The sequence below is a fragment of the Panicum virgatum genome, chromosome 4N, assembly GCF_016808335.1.
Source record: "Panicum virgatum strain AP13 chromosome 4N, P.virgatum_v5, whole genome shotgun sequence".
NCBI lineage: Eukaryota > Viridiplantae > Streptophyta > Magnoliopsida > Poales > Poaceae > Panicum > Panicum virgatum.
The window spans coordinates 42,716,352-42,729,031 of NC_053148.1; the positions used below are offsets into that span (position 1 = coordinate 42,716,352).

Sequence of the window (12,680 nt, forward strand, 5' to 3'; positions counted from 1 at the left end):
GAACAATATATATATATGTATATATATATATATATATATATATATATATATATATATATATATATATATATATATATATATGATGCTGAGATTTGGGTTTGTATATACAGACTTGTGCTTTAGGCATGGCAGCCTAAGTTGGTTACTCACAGCTTGCCCCAGTCGCAGGTGTTGTGTGTGCCACGGGTTTGTCTTTCATGGCATAGACCTGATTCAAGCATTTGCAGTGAACTTTGATTGGAAGCTTTGTTACCCGTCGTGTGAGCTTGCTATATGTCTTGTCTTCAGCTTGATACTAGCTTTGAATTTGTTTGCATGGTCTGACTAATTGGTTTTCAAAAGGTTCTAATTTAAATTTCTATGGTCATTGCATTGTGTTGCTGCTTTTCTGAACAATTGGTTTTGCTGGTTCGCTGGTATAAGTATTTGATATATGTCTCTGAAGCTTCTATCTGTGCCGTCCCCTCATGTATCTTTTACTTGATGGAGTGCTTTGTCAACAAGGAGGAGAATGAGTGACACAAATTCATTTTGCAGGGGGAGTTAATTTTTCTTGCTGAGATTATGCTTTTGAAATGTTGCTGAGTCTCAGGGGGAGGTTGAGTTTGAGCATTTTGACAGGGGGAGTTTGTCAGCTTTGGAGCTTTTCAGTTACTCTTGTATTTGTCTTGATTGTGTCGAGCCTAGCTTTTGTTGCTAGCCCATGTCTTTGGGGATCAAGTTTGTTAGATTGTTTTCTTTTCTTTCTTCTTTTACTCTATTTTTGTTTGAATAAATTTGTGTGGTGTGGTGTTGTCAATGCACTCATCAAGGAGGAGATTGAGATGCTCGTGGGGCTAGGACCTTGTGATGAGTGATTGAACAACACAGTGTGCGTGTGACGTTTCTCTTGGTTGGTGTCGTTGCAAGTGATAGGTGGAGACTGAACATGCGGCGACGTGTGAAGAATGAAGATATGATGCCACGCCGATGGACTGAGAGCGGTGAAGGGTGGATCAAGACTTGCGTTCGAGGGATTTGAGATCGTGCGGTGTATGTCTACTGTACCTGACGACACAGCGAGAGAACGTTGGTGGACGGTTTCTTGGTTAAGCCACAAAACCAAGATCCTGGACGTTCGTTGCGGCGGACGTGGCCGAAGACGGGGACAATTGTCGATCGCGAGAAGATTCCGGATCGTCGTGCGGCGAGATCACGGGACGCCATGGTGCTAGATGGAAGGATCGCGGACATCGAGATTGTTTGTCGTGGAGGATGATATTGCGTGATACGCGCCGATTACGTTAATTTGATTTACGTAATGGCAAATTTGTAATTTAGGTAGTGCCACCCTATGGGTTATAAATATGTGGCACCTAGGATTGAGGGGTATGTGTTTTTAGGGTTTTTGGGGCCTTTGCTACAGTAGCCGCCGTGAACAGTTCTGCGCTACAATAGCCGACTCCCTGAAGCTCTTCTTGCGTGCACTCTCTCCAGTCTAGCCTAGGGTTTAATTCCTAGTGAGGGATTTTTGTTGATCTCTCTAATCAAGAGAGGGAGGACGATCGGGCGGAGGTTAGATGCAATTTTGTAAGAACAAATACTTGGTTTAATACTTTATCATTAAGTATTGTTCTTCGTTTCATTGCATCGTGCTTATTTGTTCTTCGTCAGGTTTATCGTCGGTTTCAATCTAGGTTTTCTTGATCCGCATTTTATACTTAATTTCCTTGCATAATATTTTGAGAATAGATTTCTAGTGGTCTTGTGAACCTATGTTTCGAGTTTCCTCGCGTTTGGATCTAATTTGCTAAAGTTCTTGAAATTTGGGAGTTTGATCTGTTTGCTTCCGTGCGAAATTATTTTGAGTTGCTCCCATTCACCCCCTCTGGTCGCATTTTCCGGTCCTACATTACACTATATATATATATACTGCTATTGGTGATTCGCTCGGAAATGGGGATGGGAGGTGCAGTATAAGTGTGCAATGTTCCGCGCTAGCTATTTATAGAGATCCATGGACCTGCTATCGACCTTACATTACAAGTTCAAGCCCAATATGCAATGCGTGCATGAGACCTTATCACCTCATCAGTTGCTGGCTCTAGCTCAAATGGCCATGTTAGCTAGCTCTAAGCTAGTTGATCAAATGGTTGAGCCAACAAATCAATTAAAACAGATCGATCTGTTGTATCGACATATATAGTACAAGTTGTGCGGAATCTTTCAACACCCGTCGAGATAGATTAAAATTATTCACCGGTGCAGCTAACTTCATGCATGAACATAGTGGTTCATGGAGGTTGTAGACTAGTAGCACCATATATACACAGGATATCTACCATGATATCGACCGTTGTTTGGCCTGCAAATTAAACAGTAGGTAGCTGCTAGCTTACAAATACATTGCATTTGCAACTTGTTTTTCATTTCTAATGGAATACTGTAAGTTGGTTGGCTGAACAACAATGCAGTTTTCTTAGCATTGACATTGGACGACCAACTGCATATATATGAATGGATACTGGTGGTAGAGCTAGCTCCTGCGCCATACGGGTCGGCGCGAAATTTATTCAGGTCAGCGCGCGGGTCACAGACGGGACGACAAGGTGAGAGCTGGCAAGATGCTAGCAGAAACACGCCTCGCAGTCCATTTCATCAAGCCGCAAGACCACTACCCCGCACATTTTTTTTCTTCGAACCGAGGGCATCCCCATACTCACCCTTCTCGCTGTGCTGGTGCTGGAGGCTACTGTTGGAGTGGTGTGAGAGAAAAACACTGTTGGCTGGCTGGTGGCTGGAGGCTGCTGCTGGAGTGGTGTGAGAGGAAAACACTGTTGGCTGGCTGGAGGAGCAGCGCAGCGAACGGGGTGACTGTATATACTATACACCCTAGAGAAGGCGCCCTTGGAGCGTCTGTGCTTCCGTGAGGCGACACATGCCCCGCGATGCAAAAAGAAAAAAACGCACGGAGAGAGGCGCCCGACGCGAGTCCTGGATTCATCATCGCCAGCTGCCACAAGTCGTCGCCCGGCCCTTCAGGCTGCAGGCTTACCACACCGGCTCCACGGGGGCGCCTGTGGGCTACCGCACCGCCTCTCCGTCCGCGGCCGAGTCGCCATCTGCGCCGACTCCGCCCGCGCTGGAGCCGCCGCCTACGCCCAGGCCGCGCCGTCGATTCGCTGCCTGTAGACTGCTTGGCTCGCCGGAGGCCGCCCCGCCTGGATCTGCGCGGGCTTCGCCGGTTCCCACGCCACTGGGCGAGAGAGAGAAGGGGAGGCGGCGGCAACAGGCTGCAGCAGGGAGGAGCGCGCAGTGGCCGGCGTGTGAGCGAGCGACGCGGGTTGAGCGGTGTGGCGGCGGAGGGTGGTGGGAGTGGACTGTGGACCCGCACGGGCGGTCGACGCCGGCGACGAGGCCGCGGAAAAGGAGCAGTTCGCGGTGGAGCTTTTTCGGGTCGTGGGACGGTGGTGGGAGACGGAGAGGATAAGGGAGAAGAGAAAAAAAGAAAAGAGAAAAGAAAAAATAGAAAATGAAGGAAAAAAAGGAATGGAAAAAATAAATGGAAAAAATAAAAAAAATGAAAAACCAAATGAGTGCGGCGGAGCGCACCATATACCTAGTTTCCATTAAACGAAACGGAAATACAGTAGTTCAGAGAGTAGAACAGAACACCGACAGGGGATGGAGGGAGTCACAGGAGAGGCAACACGACCCACCCGACCTTCAGGCAGGAGGAGTCACCCAGGTGACCTAACCCACGACCCAGGCTTCCTGAGCCCCAAAGTTTAGCACAAAAGGAAACTTTACCAACATCTCATACAGACAAACCAAAATAACTAGCACAGAGTGTTCCAAAAGGACGGCTGCAGAAGTTCGAGAGCGCGCAGGGTGGAGGATCAGAGCTTTTTCAATCCTCCTCGTATTCAGTCTGCTCCTCCTCGGTGATGTTCTGCAGAAGCAGCTGCGGAGACGCCGACGGATTTTGCTCCAAGACCCTATGAGCACAGGACAGCAGAGTCTTGACGCCAGCTAAAATACTTGCTTGCATGTCTGCACCATATAAACCTGCCCAATAGGATAGTAGAGCACAAGCATGAGAGATAATTTCCAAGGGATTGGTTAGCATTTTCTTTTCGAAGCTAGCTTTATTTCTTCGTTTCCAGATCGCCCAGGAAAAGGCTGCTAAACCCAGAGTGTGTATAGGTGTTCCATTTGGGAGCCAGTTCTTGATCCACCATTTATATTGCTCAATGTCACTAGGAATATTATTGGCCCCAAGGGTTTGGCCCAAAATACCCCAGATTATTTTTATAACTGGACAACAAAAGAATAAGTGATTAATATCTTCTTCTTCAGAACAAAAGTAGCAGGAAGGGTCTCCCACCCACTTCCTCTTAATCAAATTATCCTTGGTCAGAACAGCCCGGTTTTCCAACAGCCAGAGGAAAATTTTTATTTTGTAAGGGATCTTAGCTTTCCAAATATGTTTAAAGTTACTCCCTGTATCATCAGAAGAAAGATGGTCATAAACAGACTTGGAGGTGAATTTTCCACCTTTGCCCCAGGCCCAACTGATCACACTACCCCGCACATGAGAAGAACAATGCAAAACTGAAGGTATTCTTCTTCACGCCAGATCCGATTATAAGGTTCTCAAAATAAAATATGTTAGGAGCCAACTAGCTATAAGATTTACAAGCACATACAAAAGATAGCTAGCTGGCTACGTACATGCATCAACAGGAATGCGAGCGAGCGGCTTCTCACGTAGTAATACCAATAGCTAGGTAGGAATACCGTGACGGAACATCACACATATGCAAGATCGATCTTGTGCCATTTCAGTCTGAGAGCCTAGCTGTAGAGGACGACTACTTTCCCTCAGTTGTGATGCTAACTCAACCATTTCATCAGTCTCAGTACTGGACATCCAAATTTGTAAGCAAATTAAGCTGATCGATGTTCGTTGTTGCATTGTGACAGATTTTTCTTTTGCAAGGATAGGGGGAGACCGGGAGATCCCGGCTTGTTTATTGAAACCAAAATATGCATGTGCATGGACGGTAGCAACTGTTACAAGCTAAGACCCAAAAAAGGGGGCAAATAGAAAGAAGAAAAAGGAGGAGTAGATGACTGGCTGTAGCAGCAAATTATACAGACGAACGACTTGCATGCGTCCCTCTTCTAATTAGTACTAAGTACGCGCAAACTTGAACATGCATGCATAACACGGCAGAGAGACTGCGGAGACAGAACCGAAAGGAGAAATAAACGATCGAGCATAAGGCACATGCACATTATATTGAAGCAGGAAAGCTTGCCGGGCGACCCAAGAATCCAGCACCTACAAACCCTTATTTTAGGCAGGGGCAGTATGTGGTGGAAGGAGAGGGGCGGCGGCGGGGGCAGGGGCAGGGTGGTATGGAAGCAGGGTAGTGCCGCTCACGCCCCGTGCCGTCTGCGACGAGCAGCCGCCGACCCTGCTGGAGAAGCGGCGGCGACGCGGCGGCGGCGGTCATCAGCTGGCCCAGGATCAGGGCCAGCATGCAGATGCCGGCCATCTTGAGAGCAGCCATGATCGAGCTCGCTCGATATGATGGGTCAACCGGCAGCCACCTTGTTGCCTGCTACTCCCGCGTTCGATCGGAATGTTAGTATATGTGTGAGCTTGAGGTGTGAGATGTATGTAATCGAGGCTTCCGTGCTATTTATTGCTGCAGACGGAACACACGCGAATATGAAAATTCCAGTCATCGATGTTCGTTGGTCCTCGAGATTGATGCAGGAAGGGAGCTAGGTGGTATTTGGTTCCGTGTCCTATGCGGGGGTGATCAGATCCGCTGGTTTTTTTTTTTCTTCCTACCGAGTTGTTAGTTCTAGCTTGCGTTTGGATGAATAATCAAATTGACTATGATTTCGCTTTTCTCTTATTTTGCAGATCCGGAAATTGTTTACGGGGCACCTTTTGTTAAGAACCAGCGTGGACACATTTGGACGGATTTGAAAGAACTGGTTCCAGTGCATCTCTCTAAGCAAACGTTACTTTTGTTTTTATTGGTGTTTTTTTTAATAACATGTTCGTATTTTTCGTCGTTGAGGAATGGTCTGAGATAATGTTGAGGAATGAATTTCGATGGCAAGAGGGTAAACGAATTTTCCATCGTAAGCTCAGAACCATGGCCATTTTTTATGTTAAAGTATTTGAATGCTACAGAAGAATGTGTGAAAATGGACATGATATGTGAAAATATCTGAAGACTCCTAAGTTCTGAACCCAAAAAACAGGGTTCCGGCAACTTTGTATATTCATATGAAGTTTGATTATCACGAAATATATTTGAACGTTCAGGCTGCAGGATGTGGGCAATTTAATGACCGGTGGTGGTATACTATAACAAGTAAACTACTACTCCCTCCGTATCAAAATACTTATCACCGTGTCAAAAATTTGATCGTTCATCTTATTTAAAAAATTATAAATTTCATGTCTTATATATAGCTCACTTCATTATCAAAGCCATTTTAAATATGACTTATGTTTTTTATATTTGCACAAAAATTTTAGATAATTCATGCATTAATTTGTGATTAAAAGTCAACAGCGACAAATATTTTGATACGGAGGAAGTGATCATACATAGCAAGTAACGCGACTGTAATTAATTTAAGCCAGTAGACATGCAGTCGTCGCTACCCTACAGGCTACAAGAAACGCCGTTTACTTCAATTCGTGATTGCTGAATCGCAGTTTCAACTTGTTCCAGTCATCTCTACTAAAATACTTGCTACAGTACCGAGGTTGGCCAGGAATGGACTGTACATTTTCTTGGACGACTGACATGGCCACCCACCGGCACAAAATGGACAACTTGGATCTGGAAGCCGCCGCACATTATGGGTCGTCGGAGACTCCAGAGCCGAGAGCATGGTGCAGATTATGATCGATGCGAACACATACATGCACGAATGCCAATGCCAATACCAATACAAAGACAGCAGCAAACCACGGCGGCACCATTACGCCTACGCAGCACCAGACTCAAGTTAGTCTAGGCTTCGCAAGCTTGTGCTCGCAATTTGTAATTCAAATGTTCCATGGTTGTGAGACCTTCCATCCCAAAGATTGCCGACTACAGCAAGAATGCAAGTGACAGCTGAGGTCGTCTCAAGTGATCCGTATAAGCAGAACCACCATAACGAACATGCACGTCACCACAAGGATGAGCAGCCACTGGAAGCACGTCGTCTTGGAAGTGATCGAGTAGACCTAAGCCGCTCGTGAGGTCGCGCGCCCAGTGCTCGCCAAGCTATGCTCCACGGCCCTCTCAGTGGAATCAAGGATCTGCATCAGCAAACAAGTGAAAGTCAACGGCAGGCACCCAAATGGAGGTCTTCGTTGCAGTATTGATACAAATAATTCATCCATATGAAACCCACTTCCGTAGTCAACTCAATAGAACGCTATAAAAGACTAAACGAAAGAAGCATACCTTCTCTGTCTCTTGCACGGATTGGTTCATCATAAGGCTACTTTCCTTCAGCTGGCGTGCTAACTCAACCATTTCATCAGTCAAATCTTCTTGCAGCTTCCTGTGCAGTAAGATCCAGTAACACTAAGAGAACAGCCAGCATATTGTATTTTGTGCAAGCCTCAAAGTTTTCATGCATAACTTTTAGAAAGTTTGGGAAAAAGGAAGCTCAAACTCATGCACAGAGTATGGCTTCCAACCAGCATCTCGGTTAACTCAGTAAATGAATGGACCCTGTAGCGGGTTTCTTGTGTGCTATATAAAAACTGTGGATAAGATCGGCATTGAGCTGGAGACCGAGATAGGAAAGAATCTTTGAAAAGTAGCATACCTGTGCTTCTCAATGCGAGCCTGAGCTTCTGCATCCAATTTGATAAGTGCTCCCATATCTCCTTTTCTCTCCTGATGGCTTGGTCCAACCTCGACAGGAGCTCTATTTAGTTGCACCAGCTAGTTCAGTGGTTGTAACAGTAAGGAATGGAAACCAGCAAAAGGGGACCAAATTGAACATACGCTGGTCTCCTTCGCAATCCTGATGATAAAGATATCGGGCTTTCCACCTTAGTGTTTTCATAAGAGATTTCTTCTTCTCTGTTTTCAACAACCGGTTTCTCATCAGGCTGCACCAACAGTAATATAGTAATAATAAGTATATTTAAAAACTATATTAGATAAAGATTCAGACAAAAAAAAGTTGAAAACATCATGAGGGGTGATACATTTGTTTTCTATGAAGAATATGCATGAATTAAGCATAATTGTGGGGCAGAAAGGATGGGCGGGATATGAATCAACACAACAATGACGTACCACTGAAGCAGCAAGTGCTTCAATCTTTTCTGAATACTCGGAAAGCTTAGCTTTTGAAACACTGAAATGGTAACTGTCGGTACGCTGTAGCAGGGATACCCACTTCTACTGCAGCAAGTCAGGACTCGCGTAGTCATCCGTAACTACGCCATGAGGGGCGGAGCAGCCAGGCCCCACGGGTCAGGCTCTTTCCTCACCGGGCCAACGGCCCCGGACCCGCTCCCCGCTCTGGGATGGGTGCGGTGACGCCACGTGTCCCTGAGGAGGGGAAGCTCCGAGCCAACAGCCTTTGTCAGGTCTCACTGTACACCGCGTATTACCGAGGTACACAGTGCAGTTGCCTGCGCCGTATCCACGCAGAGCCCGTCTGTCGCATTAATTGGATACGACGGCACGACATTTTTCCATCATACCGCCTACGCCGCAAGTTACACGGCCCGTTCAGCTATGCTGCAGGCAACGCCGCAAGCTACACCCTGGCGCTGTTTCGACAAGACAGGGCATGGATATGCTGGACGGAGAAATCTCACGGGCAGGCAAGAAAATCCAGGAATGAGATCTCTTTCGCCTGCAACGCCATAATGTATGAATAGTATGTTATTTTATACTACATCGATTGGGCCCACCTGTCGGGGACCCAATGACCATGTACGCGCCTCCCTTGAGATATAAAAGGGAGACGCTCGCAAGCTCTCAAGCTCTCAGACTCTCTCAGACTCGCTCGAGACGAAGGGAACACAATCAATACAACACACAGTGGACGTAGGGTATTACGCTCCGGCGGCCCGAACCACTCTAAACCTGCTGTGTTCATCGTGTTCTTCCAGCGAGATAGAACTAGTCCTAGCTAACCCCCGAGTACTCACCCTCTGGGCTTAGGCGGGTGCATTACGCCACCCGGCTGTGGGTTTGCACACCACCATATTTGGCGCGTCAGGTAGGGGCATTTAGCTGGTTTTAGTTCATTTCTTACTCGTCTCCATGGATCGGGTGGCTGAGCACTCCCACCACGACAACGACGTGGAGATGATGGAGGGTGTGGCGTCATCCGCGCCACACGCCTCTCGCCTTCCTGCGCCAAGGGCAACCGTGCCCGTGGAGCAAGAGTCAGGGCGCCCGTCAAGGGCAGCCTGACAAGCTGCGAGCGGCGGAGTGCTGGCGGCAGCTAGGGAGTTGCTTCGCAACCCTCTGGCTGCTGCAGCCTCGCCAGGCGCCCTGAGGCAGTGGCGGGACGACGTTGACCGTCTCCTCCATCTGGCTCAGGCCTCCCCCAGTTCTGCAAGGACTGGGCAACGACCGACTCCGACAACGAGGAGCGCCGCAAGAAGCTGTACGTAATGTACGGCAAAAGCTAGGAGCTTGTCTCCCGGCGGGACGTGAAGACCCTTCGCCGAGAGGTCCTTTCGGTGAAGCCGGGGGTCCCGAAGGCGGCGCCGCACCACAGGTGGATGAACACCACCATCTCTTTCGGGCCATCCGACTGCCCGGAGAATATGGTCGAGGCTGGTGTACTACCTCTAGTCACCGCCCCTGTCATAGCCAACATCAGGCTCTATCACGTGCTGATAGACGGTGGGGCTGGCCTCAACGTCATCAGCTATGCAGTGTTCAAGCAGTTGCAGATCCCGGAGTCCAAGCTGACTCCCTCTCGCCCATTCTCCGGAGTGGGCCCACATCCGGTGTTCCCTCTGGGGAGCATCACCTTGCCGGTCACGTTCGGGACCGAGGAGAACTTCCGCACAGAGAGCGTCCAGTTCGATGTTGCGGAGGTAAACCTCCCGCTCAATGCCATCATTGGCAGGCCGGCTCTCTACCGCTTCATGGCCATTGCCCATTACGGGTATTTGGTCCTGAAGATGCCTTCCCCTGCCGGTGTCCTCACCGTGCGGGGTGACCGCACTGCTGCCGTCGCTGCAGTTGAGAGACTGCATGCTCTGGCGGCAGAGGCTGCACGTTCCGAGGAGGACCCATCCACCTCGCAAGCCAGGGCGCCTGCAAAGGCACCTAAGGTTCAGCCGTCTGATCCGGACGACGTTCCCGTGAAGACGGTGCAGATCGGAGCGGACTCCTCCAGGACCACCCGCATCGCGGGAAACCTGGAGGCGAAATAGGAAGACGCGCTCATCACTTTCCTCCGGGCAAATGTGGACGTGTTCGCCTGGGAACCGTCACAGATGCCCGGGATCCCCAGGGAAGTGATCGAGCACAATCTGAGGATCTACCCCGACGCCACGCCGGTACGCCAGAAGCCTCGGAAGCAGTCCGTGGAGCGGCAGAACTTCATCCGTGAAGAAGTCCGCAAGCTGCTGCACGCTGGCTTCATCGAAGAGGTCCACCACCCCGAGTGGTTGGCCAATCCAGTCGTCGTCCCAAAGGCCAACGGGAAGCTTCGGATGTGCATCGACTACACCAGCCTCAACAAGGCATGTCCTAGAGACCCCTATCCTCTTCCACGTATCGATCAGATCGTGGACTCCACCTCCGGGTGCGACCTTTTGTCTTTCCTAGATGCGTACTCTGGTTTCCACCAGATTCAGATGTCTAGAGAGGATAGAAAACATACTGCTTTTGTAACAGTGGATGGATTTTATTGCTATATTGTCATGCCATATGGTCTAAGGAATGCCTTACCCACATTTGTACGAGCTATGAACAAAACTTTCTGTAATCTAATTAGAGATATTGTTGAGTTGTATGTTGATGACATTGTGGTCAAGACTAAGGTAGGGTCAACACTAGTTGGGGTAGGGTCAACACTAGTTGAGGACCTGTCCCTCGTCTTCGACCGGCTGCGCGCCACGCGCACGAAGCTGAATCCCGAGAAGTGCATCTTCGGCGTCTCGGCAGGGAAGCTGCTGGGTTTCCTGGTCTCACATCAAGGCATCGAGGCAAACCCAGCCAAGATCAAGGCAATCGAAGCGATGAGGCCTCCCGGCCGCATCAAGGACGTCCAGAAACTTACTGGATCACTGGCCGCTCTTAACCGCTTCATTTCGAGGCTGGCTGAGATGGCCCTCCCCTTCTTCAAGCAATTGAGGAGGTCCGGTCCATTCTCTTGGACTGAAGAGGCTGAACAAGCCTTCCAGGAGCTGAAGCAGCACCTCACCTCACTGCCAGTATTGGTGGCTCCAGAGCCAGGTGAAACGTTGTTTTTGTATCTTGCTGCGTCTGCAGAGGCGGTCAGCATGGTGCTGGTTGCCGAGAGGGCGGAGCAAGCTCGCCAGGGGGACACCAGGGTCTCCCCGGCCAAGGATGGTGAGACGGACCCCGGACATGGGGGTGCGGCAGCCACTCCTCTGTCTGAAGGTCCGAACCCCGGACAAGGGGGTCCGGAGGAGCCTCGTCCCAGTGGGAACCCAGAACTGCTGGGGGCCCAAGGACCTGACATGGTGGATAAGGGCGAGCCGGACCCGGTCGCCAGGGTCCGGACCATCCAAAAGTCAGTTTACTACGTCAGCGAAGTCCTCCACGAGGCAAAGGCCAGGTATCTTGAGACGCATAAGCTTATCTATGCCATACTTATTGCGTCCAGGAAACTGCGCCACTACTTTCAGGCACACCGAGTTGTCGTAGTGACCTCTTATCCGCTAAGAGCGATCCTGCACAACTCCAACGCCACGGGCAACATCGCCAAGTGGGCAGCAGAGTTGGCTGAGTTCCAGCTGGACTTCCAGCCCCGCCATGCAGTTAAGAGCCAAATCCTGGCTGATTTCATAGTGGAATGGACTCCTTCCCCAAGAAATTCTGGGGGTCCGGACCTCAACGCCGGACCCCCGGAGCCGGAAATCAGGACACCAGTCTTTACCGAGCCCCACTGGACACTCTTCTTCGACGGGTCCGTCCGCAAGAAGTGGGCTGGAGCTGGTGTGGTCCTCATTGACCCAAACAGAGATCAGCTGAAGTACATGGTGCACCTTAAGTTCAAGGCCACCAACAACATGGCGGAGTACGAAGCTCTGATCTTTGACCTGACACAAGACCTGTCTCTGGGGGTCCGACAGCTTTTGGTGAAGGGAGATTCTCAGCTAATCATCAAGCAGGTCCGAGGGGATTGCAGCTGCAACAATCCCCAGCCCGCGGCATACCTCATCCACGTGAGGAAGCTCGAGAAGGACTTTGACGCCTTGGAACTGCAACATGTTCCCCGCGAACTCAACTCAGCAGCAGATGATCTCTCCGCGAGAGCATCTACCTGGGCATCCGTGCCTGAGGGCGTCTTCGAAAGACGGTTGCTGAGACCTACCGCCCAGCCTGCCGAACTGTGTGAAGGGGATCAAGCTAGCACCTCGAACCTAGCGGTCCCGGCGGCATTCCACCTGTGGTGCCCGCCCTGGGTTGTGTGCTTTGTTGAGGATCCTG

At 49.7% G+C, this 12,680-nt stretch overlaps 1 pseudogene; it reads right to left on the reverse strand.

Annotated features, from left to right (window-relative positions):
* Positions 1 to 6,685: 6,685 nt before the first annotated feature.
* LOC120668410 lies at positions 6,686 to 8,373 on the reverse strand (annotated as a pseudogene).
* Between the last annotated feature and the right edge of the window lie 4,307 nt (positions 8,374 to 12,680).